This window comes from Haemaphysalis longicornis, unplaced genomic scaffold (genome assembly GCF_048455015.1).
Source record: "Haemaphysalis longicornis isolate Haplotype H1 unplaced genomic scaffold, Haemaphysalis longicornis Haplotype H1 scaffold_6, whole genome shotgun sequence".
Lineage (NCBI taxonomy): Eukaryota > Metazoa > Arthropoda > Arachnida > Ixodida > Ixodidae > Haemaphysalis > Haemaphysalis longicornis.
Window position 1 is genome coordinate 98,843,455 of NW_027526407.1, and position 19,535 is coordinate 98,862,989.

A 19,535-nucleotide genomic window follows, 5' to 3' on the forward strand; every position below is an offset into this window, starting at 1 on the left:
AGCAACTTTCTTACTGCGACGTTGTGCGTTCGTCTCTTTGTTTCCGTTGGTAGTCCTTGGCGAATAAGGTCCGCAAGCAGAATGTCCCATAACAGAGCTTATCCAGATAATAATTGTTGTGCGCGGCTAGTGGGTAGCTGTTTTACTCACGTCCATCGCTTTCACGTGTCATGCGGAGCTCACTTGTCTAAAGCTTTTCCGCTTCCGATTTGTAGTTTGAATTGAGTGAAGACAAGATGGACAGCCACCACTTTTCGATCCACCTCCCCCACCCTCATTGTTAAATAAACGTTTTCAGCAACCAGCCGCACATTACAGTCTCAACCCCACCGATTCCGGGCCAATCCCGCAGGTAGGTATGTGCCACGTATAAAAGAACAATAACGACACCAACTTTTAGTTGACCATTGGCTACATACGCGCCACTTAGGGGATTGGCGAACATTCCCGCTATGGGGATTTGCGACAAATCAGGAGGTTTGCGCGGTTAATATGCAAGCTTCAGAAATTCGCAAAGCCATCAATTACAAGCGTAAACATTCCAGATTAGTGCTCGCCGCCCATAGGATTACCTAAAATTCCCGCAGACTTTGTCCCTAGTTTTTACAGCAGAGGCCATTTTTTGACAGGACAACTACAACGACGACGTAGGTTTCTCGCAGGATGGGGCACATAAGTCTTTTTTAAACTTTAAATCAATTATCGTAAAAGCAAGTCCATCGGTTTAGTCGAGGTGCCACTGCCACTTCGAGCACAGTTCAAGGGTTCATCTCCACTTGCGTTTGTTCTTTACGCGCAATATGCACAGAAAAAATAATTGACGATATGTACCAACTGCGGAGCTGTTGTAGGTCGACATTTTTGGTAAGTCTGCAACGCATTGGTAAGGGCAGGTTCCCTGACGCACCGGGGGCTTCGTAGGAACTGCTTCCGAGACCCGCCGATACAGGGCGCAGTTGTCTTGATAGGACGGGTCCCTATACCTCCGGATGAGCAAATAAGAGTGTAGGAATCCTCCTGACGCAGAGAAGTAGATGCTGATTCTATTTTGGGAACCCTACAACTTGCGTAGTGACGACGCTGCCATTCCCGGGAACGCGCCCGTCGACGTTTCCACCTACACAAGAAAACCACCGCTCTGCTGTTTCAGAAAAATTCTAACTGGGGGAACTGGGGTTTTTAAGTGCAGAGCACCTTATGGGCTCGCCTTGTCGTCATAGCTCGCTAACGGTCGATGGGACTGCCGGAATCAGGCGGCGCAGCGAGATAACGAACCAATGTAGAGCCTTCTACCAGGGCCATTGAGTTACGCTGAGGCTTCGAAAACTACGCGGTTTAAATAGTCATAACCTTTCAAACCTCGTGAACCTCCGGCGCTTGTCATGCACCCTCCCGTTATTTAACGCAAAGAAAACTGCGAGTATTATTCAGGCAAACTCTGTGTATATAATTGACAGCCCCAGTGTTCATTTATTTAAGGACGCTCATTTTGTTGGTTTTTACGACAGAAAGTGGAAAAAGCGGCCGCGCAAGAAACAAAATGGCGTGTTTGAAATGCCGCAGACAGGCTCCATCCGCAACAGGAAAAATGGCGGGTTCCAAATGACGCAGAAAGGTTTCCGCCGCGCGAAAAAATGGCGCGGCCGAAATGCCGTAGGAATGTTCGAGCCCCGCGAGAAAAGAATTGTTCGAAATGGCGCAAAACCACTGATGCATACGAAATTAAAGAAATCGCAAGAAGAACAGAACTCCCGCTGCATTTCAGCCTGAACAGAACCTGAAGAACAGAACTGGTGCATTTCAGCCTTGGGTCGAGCGAGATGGGAAGGCGGGAAGTTTGAAATGGATTGGGTGGAAGCAGTGAGAAGATAACGGCGGAGCAGCTGACTATGGCGAATCACAGCTCTGCAATTCCGACAGCTTCACATTAACGGCTTTAATTTTTTTTTGTATCATTCGTGTATCTTTCGTGTACTTGACGACTTTAATAGCTACAATATAAGTTCAGATTTTCGGTCTTTGTGAGTATTTTCCCGCGACATTCGGTTTGCACATCAGTGCAGCCCCAGCACGATACATCTTTTGACAAGTTTCACTCGAAACTTGTCAAAAGAGGTATTGTCAACCTGTGCTTTAGCAATGTCTTGAAGAATTCTTGCGAGCACGAAATGGGCCTAAGCTTTGCAAAGCAGACGGTCCGCCTTGCAGAAGCAGGGTACCCATCTCATGTAATGGTATCGGTGGCTGAATGCATACTCAGGAAGTCACGCATAAAAGAACGTGATGATGCGGAAACCCCAACGGAGAAAAGCAAGGTGGCGGTGATCCCGTACCTTCATCGCTTGTCTGATAATCTCAAGAAGATAGCCTCTCGCTCCAACATAAAAGTAGTTTTTTCTGCTCCCGAGAAGCTAGGAAAGCTCAGCCGGTTACCAAAGCCTAAAAGCTCGTCAAAGCCTTCATGCAAGACAAAGCACAGGAATAAATTTGTTGAGAGCACAGAGCGTGTCGTGTACCAGATTCCGCTATAGTGTGGCTAGGTGTGCGTGGGCCAATCTGGCAGATGCCTGAACGAATGCTTAAAGGAGCATAGCTACAATGTTCGTAATCAGAATGGCGGCCTTCTTGATTTGCAGTGCAAAAAGTCTGTTCTCCTCCCCTCTTTGAGAAATGTGTTGTTCTGGCCAAGCACTGACACCCCCTTACAGGCGAAATTTTGGAAGCGAAAACCATCGCTGATTTGGGCGATCGTTGCGCTTCAAAGCCGTCGGTAGCTCTCGGTACCCAAAGAGTTAGCTTTTTAAGGTCAAACCTGTGAATTCTTGTCCGAAGCGTGTGTCTTCCGCGCATGCGTGAATTGCCTGCTCTTGCGTGAATTTGGCAACTTCCTGTTTGAAAAGAGGTTTTTTATTCGTTCTTTTTGATCGGTGTACTTGTATTGTGACACTTTTATCGTTTTTTGACAATGTTAAACTTCTGCGCAGTTTATTTTAATTTTTTTGTTGTTCTTGTTGTGATATTGACTACATCCTGGTTGGTTGAAATGAGGCATGTTGGGTGATAAGAGGACTATATATGTGGTGCTTGGGTGTTTTGTGTCATTAAAGTTGGAAGTTAGCGCTCTGTGTGTCGTCTTCTGTGTTCCTGTCCTTGTCTTTGCTGCGCTTCGATATGTAGTAAGTTAGTACCCGACAGTGAAATGGCTTTATCCCTGGCCTATAACGCTTCGGAGTACCTTGGGAACTCCCAATGTCCATCCCCGTCCATCCGTGCGCAAACAAGCATCAAGCGAAAATCAAGCGAAATTTGATTTGAGCCGTGAGTTGCAGTTTAATTTAGGAATAATCAAGGGGCAACTCATTGCTCAGATCGAATGACGGTCGGGGCGCAAGTCAGATGTCACTTTGGGGCGCAACTTTTATGTCATTTCGAGTCCCCGTACTCCACACCCTCGACATCATCCACGAAGTGGAGATGCTTCCTTTTTCTTAAATAAAAAAATCCCGGGCTGTCACTACTAACTGGAAACATTGGGAGGGGCAAAGCATGCAGTATATATAAGACTATTTTTGGCGCCTTGGCGTCCTTGCAAGCGGAGGTGGAACCGTTGGGGGTAGAGGTATAGAGTCTTGCTGTAAAAGCCTCTGTATTGCAAGCACGAATGTCCTGCTATTTTGTTTTAGCACGCGTTACGAAGCGCTCCAGGGCTGAGTGTAAAGGAGTGTCCCGGTGTTTTTTAGAACACTTTTGCTTATAGCGGGAGGCGAAAATGAGTGTCTGGTGTCTTAGTACCGTGAGCACATGATACTACAGTTACGACGACGACTACACGAGGAATCGACAGCGCGAGCACCTAAGGGGCTTCGCACATAAATGTATAAATCTTTGTTGAGAAAAGGGGTGGCGAGTGGCCTCAAGAGGGGGGGGGGGTTGTTTGGAAGGGGTGCAGGGTTCCTCTAGGCCCTCAATACTCCGGGCTACGCCTGAATATTTGGCGAACTCTGAAAGGGAGAGCAATCTCTCCTTGGCATAATTAGGATTTGTGCGCGTTGTCCATTCTTCGTATGATGACACTTGTTGAGCGTGTCGGGCTTGGATTTCATGGAGGCCCTTAAAACAAGCAGAATTTTTTGGGATTAGAAACCCGGATGTAAGGGTTTGATGTTGCGAGACTGCCCGCTGAGCAACACCGATATTTTCTTGTATTCGGTGGGCAGTAGATGCCGAAAAGCCAATTCATTCTAAATGACGGTAACACGTATTTTAGAAGTTGGCCAGGAAGATTGCGGCAGTGTGAAAAGCTACGCACTAGACGGCGCTAGGTGTAACAGGATGGCCCCGCCTATGCTACTTGATGCGGAACTTCGAATTTTAACCTTGGAAACAACGGCTCTCGTGGTGGCCGATTCTCCGCGCCAGCATGCGCGAAGCATAAGGTGAAGAAGACGAAGACGAAGAGGACGACATGCCGAGTGTCCACAGGAAAGCTAACCTGAGCGGCTTAGAAGAACTGGGCGCGACTCCTACGAAGCGGATCAGCCTCACACGGTGGCTCGTTCATGTGTGCTACATTGCCGTCGGCATGGTAGCCGCCATCGACCTGCTGGCCTTCATTTACTACCTCGAATATAAAGGGTACCTGCGCAAATGAAAAGGCTGCTCCTTGACACCGACGCTCATCAAACTGCCCCACAGTATGGAGACTCACTTGCTGCGGTGCTCTCAACGAAACATGTTACCTGGACGTGTATCCCAGTGGATGAAATCTGGAGTCTCTAGAGTTCTCTGTTGTTATGAGAGACCGGCTGTCTTGCGCCTTCGCAAAGTGATTATGCGTGAAATCGGCTACTAAGTGCCCCCCGTATCAACGTCCCAGGGTGGATATGCGACAGCGTGACAGACATTTTTGGTTCCGAGTCCTCACTGGTTGATTTTGTGTTTTACCTTGCCGGAAGGTTTGTGACTGCAGTTCTCGCTGTATAGTTTTCTCTGCCCGGCGCTTACAGTTTCTTGTTTTGAAAATTAATATACAGCTCCCGTCTGTACATGGGAATGTTTCTTTGTAACTTATTAAATCGTTCCTAAATGTGGTTTTTGCCTACCTTGTAGGTCAGCTTCATGTTTTTGCAGAATATGGTTCGAAAAATTCGGAGGGTGTTTTTCTAGTTCTTTTTTGTAATAAATTCAGTGGTTATTTGGTTTGTTTCTGATAAGTGTCCAGTAATGACAATTCGGAGATGAACTTATTGGAATCGAATTCCGGATAAGCTTCCGTCAGATGATGTGCCAAAACGAACGCAACAGCAAACACGAAGCGAATTTCGGTTGTATTCGTAAATTTCTAATGCAATGACACATACAAACAAGCACAAATACTAGAACAAGAACAGATTTGCAGGTATGACAACCTTGGAGCTAGTTTTAACTGATGCAGACTGTAACAGGTTTCCACAGTGGCAAGCACACACTTTTCGATTCATGGCCCTCATGCTTGAAAGTTCTCTCGACTGTTACAGCTGCAGGGGTTGCGCGCAGCCACAAAGAACAGTTTATTGAATAGTGTGAAGTCTCCAAGATGGCCATAGGTGAGTCATGTTACAGATTCCAGGGCTCTGATAGTTCGCAAGGCCACTTCTAGGGTGGTGTATGTGAGTTTCCGAAGCCTCTACTCAAAAAACAGCGCACAGGTTTGAAACGCGCGGTGCAGCTCAGGCTTCACATTCAGAGTTTCACAAAAACCGGTAACACAGCAGTTCATTCATCAGGCATCTCGAAGAAGGGCGAAATTTCCATTTTCCAGACCACCGGAAGCTTCTAGGTATCACTCGTAAGTGCTTATGGTCAGCGTTTCCGATAACATATCGGACATGAAATGCCCAAACATGGACCATAATCTGTTAACCCCGTGGCTATTTTAGGTTTACAGTGAAAGATCGAATGGCCAAACATTTTACCCACGTGTGTTCGTCGGACTGTTCCGTGTTTTTCTGAAAACCCGGAGCCCTACTTGTAGCTTGGTCAAAATAATAAGTATGATGGTCGTCCTTGGCGGCCTTTTTTGGCGCGAAGAACCACAATCATCAGAACCAATTAGTCTTAGGCTATGGTGGGATACTTCCACAGCAAACAACGACGGTTAATCACCAGAATGGGGCACTTGGAGCTTTTCCTTTATTATAGAAGAGAAAAAGACAAAACTCCGCATACCCAGACCATACTAGATCTCGGTTGCATATTACGCATACTTGATTGTATAAGGCGAGTCCTTTTTCCAAAACTGGCAAGTCTAATTTTGGGTGAAATTGAGAAAAACTCCGTTTTTTGCTACCGATATTACTGCGGGGCCCGAAAATAATGCCTTGAGATCGCGTAGAAAGAGTAAAGAATCTTATGTCAGGACTGAAAAAAAAAAATCTGGGGGCATAACTTCACTAGGTTATTGTAGAGTTCGGATATCAGACATATACATGTGTCACGCAGAAGCTGGCCCGTTTTGAATTAAAAGTTTTTTATTTCACTGGTCTTTGCTGCTAAAAAAGGCTGGAAAGACATTACTTCAAGGCATTTCGAAAGAAAATTGCATGGAATATAATAACAGCATCGTCGTTTTCATGCCGCAATATCTCGTTGCACTGGAACAGAGGCCACTAGAAGCGGAGACGCCTACTAGACGTAAACAGGAGTGTCTCCGTCTCAACATCCGCACTCTTACTGTTCGTCAGCTGGCCTTTCTTTTTCCTTAAATCTGCTGAATCGCTGAAAGAATGGTTCAATTCATCAGGGTGCTACCACGATTCTCTAAAGTGTTCAAAGAGAAGTGTCATATGATTTCACCGAGGGAAAGTTTAAATTTCCCCCAAAAATTGATTTGAAAAGCCGTGCTTCATTTGGGTATCAGTCGAAGCTTGAATGTTGTACATGGGACAAAATATCGCTGATGATCTTCTGCTCAGTTTGCAGGTAAAGCTTGTTCGTATTTTGTCTACAGTAATGCGACTCCCTAACAACGAGGGATCTTTATATATCCAAGTACGGCTGAACACTTTTGACCGTACCGCTGTACTTAGCGCGCGGCACCTCGATTTTCAGGCTTGATATCGCGAATACTATCCTTGTGCTTCATTAATTTTTGGACTGTATTGTGGCTGACTTCTTTAACAGCACAAAACGTATCACGACATACTGAGACAGCTTTCTTGAAGTCAAGAGAGAAACAGAGATACAAGTTTATTCGTGGCCAAGCTTGGTAGGGGCTGTGGAGCCGCAGAAGCGCAGCTCTGTGACTGAGCCCTGTCAACCAGGGAGCACTGGAGTTTCCGACCGCGCGAACGCAGACAGCCAGGAGTCCCTCGACTGGGCAGAGGAAGAGGAAGCAGGGCGCCGCAGTGCCAGAGGGTGTGGAGGTGTTCTCGTAGTCCCCGCACTGTGGACAAGCAGGGGAGAGAAAGAGGGATGGCGATGTGAGGGTGAGGATGGATGAAGTGGGAGGGAGTGCGTATGAATTTGCCTCCAGAGTGCGGATTATACGGGGTATAACGAGGGGCGAGGGGGTGAAGGGGTGGTGCGTGAAAGCCTGTGATGGCCGTGATTTTGTAGAACGTGACCAGTTTTTCTCGGTGAGGAGGCAGTTAGTAAGCGGAGAGGGGGATTGGTTGAGGGGTCCGTCGTGAAGTACCTTGTATGTCACCGAGAGCCCAAGATTTGAACGGGCGATCACTGAGCTCAGGCGATTCACAGGTCCAGAAGTGTAGAACACTAAAATTGAAGCAGAACGGTTTTCTATAGGACATCCCCCTGAAACTTCTAGCTGAAGATGGCGCAACAAGAGCGCACTTGAGCGATTTCTTATTGTGCAAGCATTTCGGAAAGGGTACGTTTTGCTCTGGTCGTGCGCTACGTAGCCAGGGACCACTTGGTGGTGGTGGTTTCAGTGAAATGGCGTGTACCCACTCTGGGGAATTGGCCAGGAAATGGGCGCTTTACCGAAATAAATTATTTAATTTTTGTAGGGAAAGAAAAATAATTGAAATATTATAATGGATTAGCAGTATATGACTAGAGAAATAAATGTAAGGAGATTAGAGAAAGCAATGAAAAAAAGTAAAAACGAACACTATTTAGTGAAAATTGGAAGTAAGAAACACGAAGAAAGTGGTACAGACGAAGCAGTGAGCTAGGCGCGCATATACCTGACAGGGGAATCCAGCAGGGCCAAATGATGTCTAACACTGCAGACGGCCTGATTCCAGGATGAATTCGTGCAATGGACGGCAAAGATCCCCATGGCAGAATCTCAGTTCCTTCGCCCCGAATGATAAAATAAGTGTAGCAGACAGCGTGAGGTTTAGCCGGCTGCATGTGCTTTCTAAGTATCTTCGTCTTATAGAGGACAGCCGTCCGCAGGAGAAGAAGAAATGGTGGATTGTTTCTGGTTCTTTGCAGAAAGCACATAATGGCGACGGGGCCAGATTAGAGCAGTGCAAGTAATAATTTAAATCTGGCACGCGACAGCGATAGCTTATTCTTCTAGGAACAAACCGGTCACCAATCTCTTCGTTACCGTCGTCTTCCATTAAAACGGGCAGACTCGGACACGAAGCACGAAACAAGGCGACAGGTAAAGGTGCGAAGCAGAGTAGCGACGGCAATGTATGGCTATATGATAACGAGGTGTGCCAATATATTGCACTTCGGTTGAGAGCATTTCGCTCATTTTTGTTGTGACATGCGGACTGCGCTGAGTTTTGAATGGAAATAACCATTTTGAGTTTGCGTTTCTTTTTATATTAGGCTCATATACGGTTTCTCCATTGGAACGTCGCCCACAGATAGTGCTTGTTACAGGGAAAATGTTTCGGTTTAAGGATCTGGCCTATTGTGAAAAACAAACTTCTCGTCTGATACAGCAGGTGCCACTGCCAATTTCAGAACACCTTAAGTATTCATCCCGAGTTGTGTTCGTTGTTATCCATGCAATATCCTTGAATAAATAGGAGAAAATTTGTTTTTTTTTGTTGTCTGGCCCGTGCACTCGTTGACTTTGATACCGACAACCGTACATAATTTTTTGTGGCAATTTCCACCGCCAAATTCCGGTTCCAAGTTTATGTAGGCTCCGCACCTACAGTGCGATGCAGAATTTGAATTAATTGTGGTGACCGGTTACTCTGCGCTACTAAACTCACTTGAAAGATGCTAAACCACCCTTATTTGAGACAAGACTGTGAAGGAGTGATCTTAGATAACTTGTAATGATTAGGGAAGGAGAGAATTGTTCGGGCTCGAGAGACAGAGAGAGCGAGCGAGAGAGAGATAGAGAACAACTTTTATTAGGAGCATTGATCAGAAGATAATGTGGGAGTGGTTCCCTATTCACGTGAATCCAATGGCCGTCTTGACCACGGCTGCCCTCTCGACGAGGATGAGGTGGTGTGGTAGGGAGGGGCTGGACAGCAGTGTCTCCCACTGCTCTTGGGGGTGGTGGGAAGGTAATATTAGGCGTGGCAACCTTGACGTAATTTTACATTCTACAATAATGTGCCTGAGTGTCCCTGGCTGCTGGCAGAATTTGCATCCGGCTGAATATTCGCTTGGGTACATTAAGTTAAGTCGGGTGGGATGAGGATATGTATTTGGTTGAAGAAGTCGTAAAGTTATTTTCTGATCCTTTCTGAGGCTTGGATGTGGGAGCGGGAAGTTTCTCCTACTAAGCCTGTAGTGTGAGTAATGTCTTGGAATGTAGTGAGTGGGATAAGCTCTACCGTACCCTGCAGGGAGTGGTTGGTAAGTACGCGGGCCTGTTGGTGAGCAATTCGTTGACAATATTGGATGTGCTAGAAGGGCCACCCATCCCGATTGGTAACTTCGGTACGGTTTTGAGAGTTCGTGACGATTGTACGGGCTGTGGTCTGCGTGAGCGCCAGCGCGATGGCAAATTCTTCCGCTTCTTACGTTCAACTTGTTTTTGCACCAGCTCATGTGACCAGATCTTGCTTGGTCGTCACTACTGCTATGTTGGCCTTTCGTCCAGGGAGAGCTGCTACGCCAGTGTAGACCGTGTTTTGGTCTGCTCCATAAACCTTGTTCAAGGCTTCAGCTCTTGCTGCCCGCTGGGCTGTGTGGTGGACAGGGTGCGTATTCCTGCACTCTTAATCTGGATCCACATAAGATCCACTTAGTAACTGGAACTTTTTTGCAAAAAAGTTCCACTTATATAATTGGAACCGTGTTCCACATACCCTGAAAATGTAAGTGGAACAGTGCACCACATATTTTTGCAGCTAAATTATCTGGATCGGCGTTCCAAATAAAAGTATACGGATCACTGTTCCAAATAAACGGGTAGTGTAAGTTACTGGAACACTGATCCACGTAAAATGATTATGGATTTATCCGGTGCGCCGTTCCAGGTACCTTCAGACCAACTGTTTATATAAAACGGTGTTCCGATAGACGTTGAGAAGCTGTCTATGGGACTCCACTTTTCCAATATATCTGCTTTTCTGTTGGTATAAACTGAGGTCATTTGCCAGGCTGGCGGATGCATTGGTATCAGATGGAAACCGCAAGCACCATTCTAACGCAGCCTTGACATATGGCCCACAGTGATACCAACAATTCGAAAACAGAAACCGCCGCAGCAGTGTAGTCCCTGACAGTTCCCAACAGTTGCCTATCGGAGCACAGTTCTATATAAAAGTTGGTCTGAGATACCTGGAGCGGCACACAGAGACTTTGGCTTCATCAGCCGCATCCTGTTCTGGGTTTTGGCTGCATGTAAAAAAAACAAAAAAGACTCGCATTAAAATACATACCAAACCAACTATTAGCACTCATACAATGCTTTTCAAAACACTAAGCAAATTTTATTCGCTCGTATTATTGCGTACATTGGAGATACGGAGACATATCTGTTTCCACTTGGGCAGAAAATGACCAGCGTACAGGATCAAATACCAAAACGATATCAAGTGGACAAAACAATCTAAGTGGCATTTTCCTATTTCCGGTAATATTTACCATTCTTTTTTGCTAAAAAACCATGGGTCATAAAGATGGCTTTAAGCGCAACCGCGTCGCAAACAGACTTGTACATCTACCCTCACACTAACTCAAAAAGCATTACACAACAGTGAACAGAAAATATGCTGTTTTATCACATGACATCAGGTACCGCAAATGCGGAAGTACCCACAGCGCTTGCCATACCATGTTTACGCATCCCGGTTCCAAAATATGCAGTTTGCTATTAAATTGTAGGGAAAAGCCAAAAATACAAGCCATACACGGTTGGATTATCACAAGACCTGCAACAGTGTAGGAAAAGAACACCGGAGCCAATACTAACAATATAACATTTGCACAGAAAAACTTACCGTAAGCATGTGGCACTATTGCAAAACTAAAACATACACCATATATCAATATCAAGCCAACTGTAATATCAAGCTAACTGTAGCCAAAACCGACTATATACGCGCCATGAAAAGCCTTTCACTGAAGCCGCGTTGCTTCCCCGACAATTTGAAGCTATTTAAAATAACTTATCCATAAAAAAACTCATAGCACCCAGTGTGAAACAAAATTTGACAAACCAGGTAGCTCGGAGCATGTTACGCATTTTAAAATTTAACAAGCAGCCTAACTCTAAAGACGTTATTAATTCCCTCAAGAACAATTCAGACATCCCAAATAACCAAGCCAGGTAGCGTTGAAACATACAGGTGACCAATTTTACCAAGCGAATTTGGAAGTATTTTTCCAGCCGGAACATTTATCTGAGGTAAAATTCATAGTTGCGTGCTACACAAACCCTACTATCATGACGACAGTATGCTTGTGACCAAAGCACTGCCTCTAACAAGTAAGAAATGCTACTTAGTCCAAAGTAAACAACTTTTTCAAGCCAAATATGTATATTTCGCATTCTTCTAGGGCTTAGGTGTCAGGTAAGATACAGTACAAAAATTGATTAATAGAGCCCCAAACCATCTGTGTAAATAATTACTCTCACGTTTGCATCCATCAACAGCAGCACTGCCATGGAAAAATTTCGAGCTGCACTTGAATAATAAAAACGTTACAGTGAAGTGCCATTAACTACATTAACAGAGTAACAGAGTAGCTGCAAAGGCAGCCTGCGCTTTGTGCCAATAATGAAAAATTGCAAAGGAAAGCACGACATCACTTTTGCAATTGACATGCCGCTTGCATCTACTAATCATTTGAACCACGACATATCTTTCTGAATAGGCTTCAACGTCTAATTTAAAACCCTAAGTAGAGTGACCACATCAAGTCTTTCAACAAAGCTATCAACTTAAATGACACGAGGCCACTGTTAAATGGCCAAGAACTCTCTGCAAAAGTCCCAAGAACCCTCCAAAGTCGCATAAGCTTCAGGAGATTAAGATGAAATATACGGCGAGGAGGATGACCACATCTTGATGTGACAACGCAGGCGGAAAATCCATGACGTGTTTCTTGCAGACAATATTTACGCTGCCATTGTCTTCTCTCAAAATAACTGGACCTCGAGAATAACTGGACCACGTCATGTACCTTTAAGGAAGAAACAAGAAAATTTTGTTAGACGATGGCTTTAAATGAGTAAGTTGCTTAGGATACCCCTTTTATAGCACAGTAATTGATTGAAATATCAGCGATTTCTTGGTTTCTTTTCTGGAAATGCTGCTAACAATGTACAAAAATATTAGCACAGACTGTCAATGGCCGTTCTCTAATTCTGGAAAGCAACCGCACTGGACGTGGCCGTGGCGCCGTATTATCACAGCAGCAACTCTCAATGTGAAAGCAAAATGTTTGCAAAGCTTGAATGAAAATAAGTTTTTTTGTCCACATGTTGCAGCATCCGAAACAGGCTGAATGTGAAAGTATTTCCCAATATTGGAGTTCACGATTTATTTTTAACAGTCAGACTTTGCTACAAAGAAAACTACCACAAATTCCGTCCCGCAAAAATAAAATGCCAGCTTCAATAAACACTACCATAAATTGAGTACCACAAAAATAAAATGCCAACTTACCCAACTAAAATTAAGATGCAGGCGTTCCTGGCAGGGCCTCCTCGGAGTGCATTTCCAGGAAAGTCCAACGTGTTCCCAAAAGCTCTTACTGTCGTTTTCACCTAGAGGTCAAGTTGTCACTGAAATGGTGTTCCGAAGCCATTACGTATATTGCAACTACCTAAAAAGGGAGCATCAAAGTTCCAGAACTGGGAGTGCGTACTTACTTGTAGAATGCAATGATTTCATCCCGTACAACGGCTTTCATGTGTTTCCTTTTTGTGAACACACACCTTCAAGAACGGTGCACACACGCCTTCAAGAACCAGGAAAATGGCAGAATGCATTCCTTGTTCCATTGTTTTAAGTCCCGGTCCACCCTATTTTCTAGAAAATAAAAACAGTATAAAACTATCGAAGCAAATTTACGCTTCCCTCTAAGGGAGTACTACAAGATCTCGTACAATGCCTGATTAGTTGTGCTAAAATTTATTTTGCAGCACAAGCCCTGGTAACGTTTTCAGGCGAAACAATTTTAAATATAAAAATATTTGAACATTTTTAGGCTCACTTGTCATTGCTCCATGCGGAGTGGTGAACGTCTGTATAATACGCAACACTCAAGAGGCACTCTTTCGTGGCTTTGACTTCCACAATGCATTCATAATCTGACACACTTGTCACGACGACGCCTCGGCGTGCCGAAGATGTCTTCAGCCACAGTGAATGTCACAGCCATGATTTCAGAGGTATATGTAAGGAATGGAAATAATTCGTTTTAATTTCTGTTCTTCATACAAAGGAAAACAATTGTCGCAAACTACCAGTGTAGATACAAATGTCTCCACAGTCAGCCATAGTCTGCATCTGGACAGGTTATACATATCGAATACAGAATGTAGCAATCTGCTTTCGCAGTATATTTTCTAAGTTCAAGGAAGCACAGAAATGGGTTAATGTTTGGTGCACATAGTGATGCAAGAACTTATCACCTGAGCGTTGTCGGAAATTATTTCGACTCTCGGGTTACCACCGACATTGACGGCATAAAAATGCAAGAGTGGCTTATTTCTAACGCGGTTCGTGAAGTAGCAACCACTAATTATGGATATTGGATAATTATCCTGGAGTCTCAAGTTACCACTGACATTAACAGCATAGAAACGGCAGCACACTTTCTATATACCCGCTGCGTGTTTCCACATTTTTTCCCCTCTACAAAAGAAACGTTTGTTACTGCGGTACTGCTAAGACAACAACTGTCCCTTCCATTTCTCTACACTTCAGGCAATGTAAAATAGATCATCTCAATTGGTCAAAGGAATTGGAAGAAACATAGAACATAAACATGAAACATGGAACAGATAAACGTAAGAAGACGCCTTGAAAGCACATCAACACAACTCGAAATAGCGTCTACCATGCGCGCAACGGGCAAGGTCGAAGACTCCCGGTCTGGTAAGCACAGTAAATGCATTCTACTCAGCAGACTAACACAACGCCGCAATTACCACGCAAGTTTTAAAAATACCAATAAATCTAAGGACGGACGCTCTGACAAACTTGCTTGGAAGTTGTACACGTGTGCACGCGCGATTTATCGCGAGCGACTAACCCGAGAAGATTCGCTACCGCAGAGATACACAGCAACCGTCAATACAAAACTAAGCAAAGCCACATAAGGGAACATCCAATCATGAAACGCGCAAACCAGCAACTTCCTTATAGCATTGGCTAACGTACCCAGTCAGAAATGTCTAGCCGACTCTGACCCACGAAGACGGAAGTTTTGGTAAATTACGGCTGCAAACGTTTCTCCAACACAAAAGTTTACACGCCGCGACCACAAGCATGGACGACACACGAACAACGGGCAGATAAGCGGTATGTTTATCGGACGCAGTTAACAAGGATGTCACTGAACAACAACCGTTACCAGCACAGAAATAAGCAGCACTGACCTTTTTTGCGCCTCCTGGCAAAACAGGAACAGGAAATACAGCCCGGGGATATGAGAAAATTCGCAGTTGCACGCCGCAATCAACCCAATCAAACTGCAATCGGCGCTAACGGTTCTCGCCAGCCTGACCGAGAATTTTTCTTTAGTAAATATCAGGCGCATCGCGCGAGCAATTGAGAAACCCGCTTGGGAATGCCACTGGTGGCGCTGCATGCGGAAGACCGTAAAATTAGCGGAGGGAATCCTGGAAGATGGGAGCGCTGCTGTCGTTTAAAGTGTTGACGCAGTCCCGATTTTCATCCGTCGTCGTCGTACCCGTTGCAGCCCCACTGTACCGTGAATCAACGCAAAAACAGCTCTGCCGTGCTGCTGCTGACGCATGCGCATGTAATGCGCTACTGGAGTGGCGGTCTTTTCCTCATGGCTTCGGCAAACTTTCGTTCTCGCGGAGGCTTTAGCGATGCGCCCGCATAAAGAGCTCATACAAACTCGGCAGACGTGATGGCTTTTATTTGATTCGGAAAACGGGCACATGCGTCTAAGCGGACGTTTACGCCCGCTGAGGCCGAAACAAAGCTCAGATAATAGCCGCGTTAGCGCGTTAGTACTGGCTAAAGTTGTTTCTCGCGGAGGGCCGTGAGTGCGTGCGATATCCGAGCTTAACTTTGGATGACAATTTCTGCGTTACTGTTTACAATGAACGCAAAAGGCCGTGGCTTCATTTACTGCTTTTCTTGACAACAAGCCTTTCCGTAGTCAATAAAATATACTGCGACGCTCTAAGATACCCACGTTATATAAAGCTACTTACAGCTAATTACCAAGTAATAATACATCGGCCCATTTCCCAGCCCTTTTCCCTCCTGAACACCAATACTACAGGAAAACAGAAACTGGGGAAGCAGCTGGAGAAGGCGGGTCATTCAATGAACTATGACAAGACACAACAACAGCAAGTTAACTCTGCGCATTTTTGCCGTTACTGCACAGCATAATTAGGAATTAAAGAGGCTTCTGTTTTTGCTTGTGGAAATTACAAGGGACTCTACCTGTTAGCATTCCTATCAGACTTAGTACTACGTCATGACCAACGGACTTAAAAACCATCGTGCACGGATACGAATAGTTTTACAAATACATACCGATATTCACAACGGCCTAGTTTGCTTATTTTAGATATATGTCGCTTCTCTACTGAAACAAAGAAATAAAACTCTCGCATGGTAGACCGCTAGCGCCTTCCAGTGAAGACTAAATAAACCAAAATGCGTTTCTTGTTTTTTTTTTTATCTCTGCAAAGAAATGATATACAGCAGACTCCCGTTAAGACGAACCCGAAGGGACCGTACAAATGTATTCGTATTATCCGAAATTCGTCTTAAGCGGAGGTGTATTGCATTGTGGACGTTACAAGAGAAAAATGTTGTGGTTCTTAATCAGTGTTCGTTTTAACCAAGTTCGTCTTAACGTGGGGCTACTGTATTTCTAGAAGAAGCAAACCGGGTCGTTAGTGTCATTTCTGTGAATTTGTAAAAGTTCTTGTATCGGTACATGGTGCTTTTGAATTAGTAAGTCTTATGAATTTGAGTCATGAATTAGTGAGTCCCATATGAATTGGATCAGGTGAGTCACCCTTAATAGCATGCACGAGATGAAAAATGCTAACGAACATCCAAGCATATATAACTGCATGCGTGACATGCTGCGTGCAGTGTAAAATGCGGCACAGTCGGTTAACACTATGTATATACCGCATCAGGGCATAAATAACGTGGACTAAGTACCTATTTTACAGCAGATTGTAGCCATTTATACGTTCCTGTAAAGCACTTAAAATTGTGCACGTACTACAACACAGCGAGCTGATGGATGAGCATTTAGCAAGAAACAATGTTTCTGCGACGCTTTGTGAACCAAATGCAGAACATGCAATAGTCTCAACAACTATATATATTTCTTTGTGAGGTATCCACAAAAGCCCAATGAATTCTTCAGCACTACCACGGCTCTGTCCCAAACGCAGAAGGAGAACCTGAGGACATCTGGTCCTTCTCAAATTCAAGTCATTGGTGATTTCAGACGTACTGCGCGTCTGCAATTAGCAAAAGACGATATTCACTAAAGCGGTCTGAGCGCCGCAGACAACCTGAAAGGGGTTCGTGGAATTTCTATTTTCGCTAAGATACCCTTTTCTCGCACCTTTCATGCTTTGTACGGTGTTGTTATAGCAGTGGACATATTTTTTTCTGTCAAATAACGTCACTAAAAATACGTCTTAGCCGTCTTATATAAGTAAACTGCTCTAAGACAGTTCCATAGATATCGACGAAGTTTATTAAATTTTATGTGGTGCGTGCGTGTGTGCGTGTGTGACTGCATGCATGTGTGTGTGTATGTGTGGGTGCGCGGGTGTGCGTTCGTGTCTGTATCTATGTCTGTGGGCGTGTGCGTGCAAGTGCTTGTGCGTGCGCTTGTGCGCCAAAGCGCGTCAAATATATATGTGGTTGATTGTTCCAGTTAATGCACGATCCAGTGCATACTTCACTGCAGCGCACAAGTTATGTGGAACAAGACACGAGCAAAAAATATACAAAAGTACTGTCCAAAATTTTTACTGGGACATAAGTGGAACAGTAACTGGAACGGCCGACAGCGCATCCCCTCATTTATTCGGTTCCACATAATAACCACAAACCTAAAGAAAACAAATGGACAGTTCCAGATAAGATCCACTTATATCTCTCGTTCCAGTTATTCTTCGTTTAGATCCAGATAAAAATATGTGGATCGCCCCGTTTAACTGGAACTTACATGGAACCAGATTAAGAGTGTGGGTAGAGGATGAAGAGTAACTTCTGCTCTCTAATGGTCACGAAATTCTAATTCTTGGTTTGCAGTGTCGGAAGCCCGTTCTATTTTCTCGAGGATGCTTCTTCCAGCTTGAGTCTTGGCTGGTCTTGACTTTTGGCTTTAGACATGGACTTCCACTACCTCGTCCAGCGTATTGTGCAGGCCCATTCTCAGCAGCCTGTCGGTGGACGTGCTCATAGGAATACTTAGGGTGTGCTTTGTTGCTTTCCGTATGAGGGTGTTAATTTTGTCACTGTCGCTCTGGCGGAAAATCAAATACGGTATGATGTAGGCGATTCTCGAGAGCAGAAATGACTGAACAAGGCGAAGGTTGTCTGTTTCTTTGAGTCCCCCTGGTCTATTTGCCACTATGCGTATCATGTGAATCAACTGTTCAATAATTTTCGTCAGCGGTTGGGTCACGACGTTACTTTGACTATCGGCTTGAATTTGGAGGACAAGTACTGGAAGGGATTGGCAGGGCTTGATGTATGTCCATCTAAGACGACGTAGATGTCTTCTGGCTCCTTGTTCCTTCGAGGCCAGGGAATCAATAGCTAAGACTTTATGCGGACGCCAGCGTTAAAAGCCGCGACGCTACCCGCTCGGCGGCAAAGGCTTCTTTCCTAGGTTGGGTCGATCTCAGAAGCTGAAAAGCCAGTTCTTTCTAGCAGTTAATCAAGGATATTGCCACAGTGTTCAAGGCTTGCCAAAGATGGCGCTACGGGCAACAGGAAGTGCCGGTCTGTACCGATTAGGAAAGGGACCATCGCATTTGAACCTGGGAAACAACGGCTCGAGTGGTGGTCGACTCTCCAGCCGAGCATGCACGAGACATAAATAAGGTGAAGGAGACGAATACGAAAAGGATGACATGGCAAGTGTCGGCGGACAAGCTACATTAAGCGGCGCAGGTGAGCATGACATGCACCCCACCAAGTGGATCAGCCTCAGATGGTGGTTCATTTGTTTGTGCTTCGTTGCCATCGGCGCCTTCGCTGCAATCGACGTGGTCGTAATCGCATGTTACCTAGATTACAAAATGTCGTTTGCGCGATGAGAGAAGCCGCATTGACGTCGGCGGTCATCAGCCAGTACCTCAGCTTTGAGATTAGATTTTATGGGGTGACCTCAGGGAAGCACGTCAACTAGATATCTTGCTGCCAAGTAGATGGAATATGTAGCCCGTGTAGTTCCCTGCTGATATGAGAGCCCGGCTGTCCCGAAGTGTCCCTCCAATGATGACGCGCGGCGTCGGCTATTCAGTGCTTTTAATGTTAATATCTTGGAGTGGATAACCGACTTCTGTTTGACGTGCATTGCTTACGCGTGGTCGTCACAGGCTCACTGTCAGTTCTACCACACCACGTGAAGAGCCCTTGACATCACATTTAGGTTTGCGGCTGCAGGTTTCGTGCTTTAGTTTTTGCTGCCAGGCATCCAGATCTCTTCTGCTGCAATAAAATATTTTTAAGAAGACAATGACGACGCAGTTGTCTTGAAGAAGTTGTCTTGAAGTTTATTGGAGCGAAGTTGAGTGAGAAAAATGCGCAAGTGTCAAAGCAGCAATGAACAACGTGACGTGCGCATGCCAGTGTCGGCGAATCGAACCCTGAAGCAGCTGATCTGTGAGTATGCCCTTTAGGTGCGACTGTTTTTAGAAATTTCGAATTACAACGAGAACACAAGAGATCAAAGAA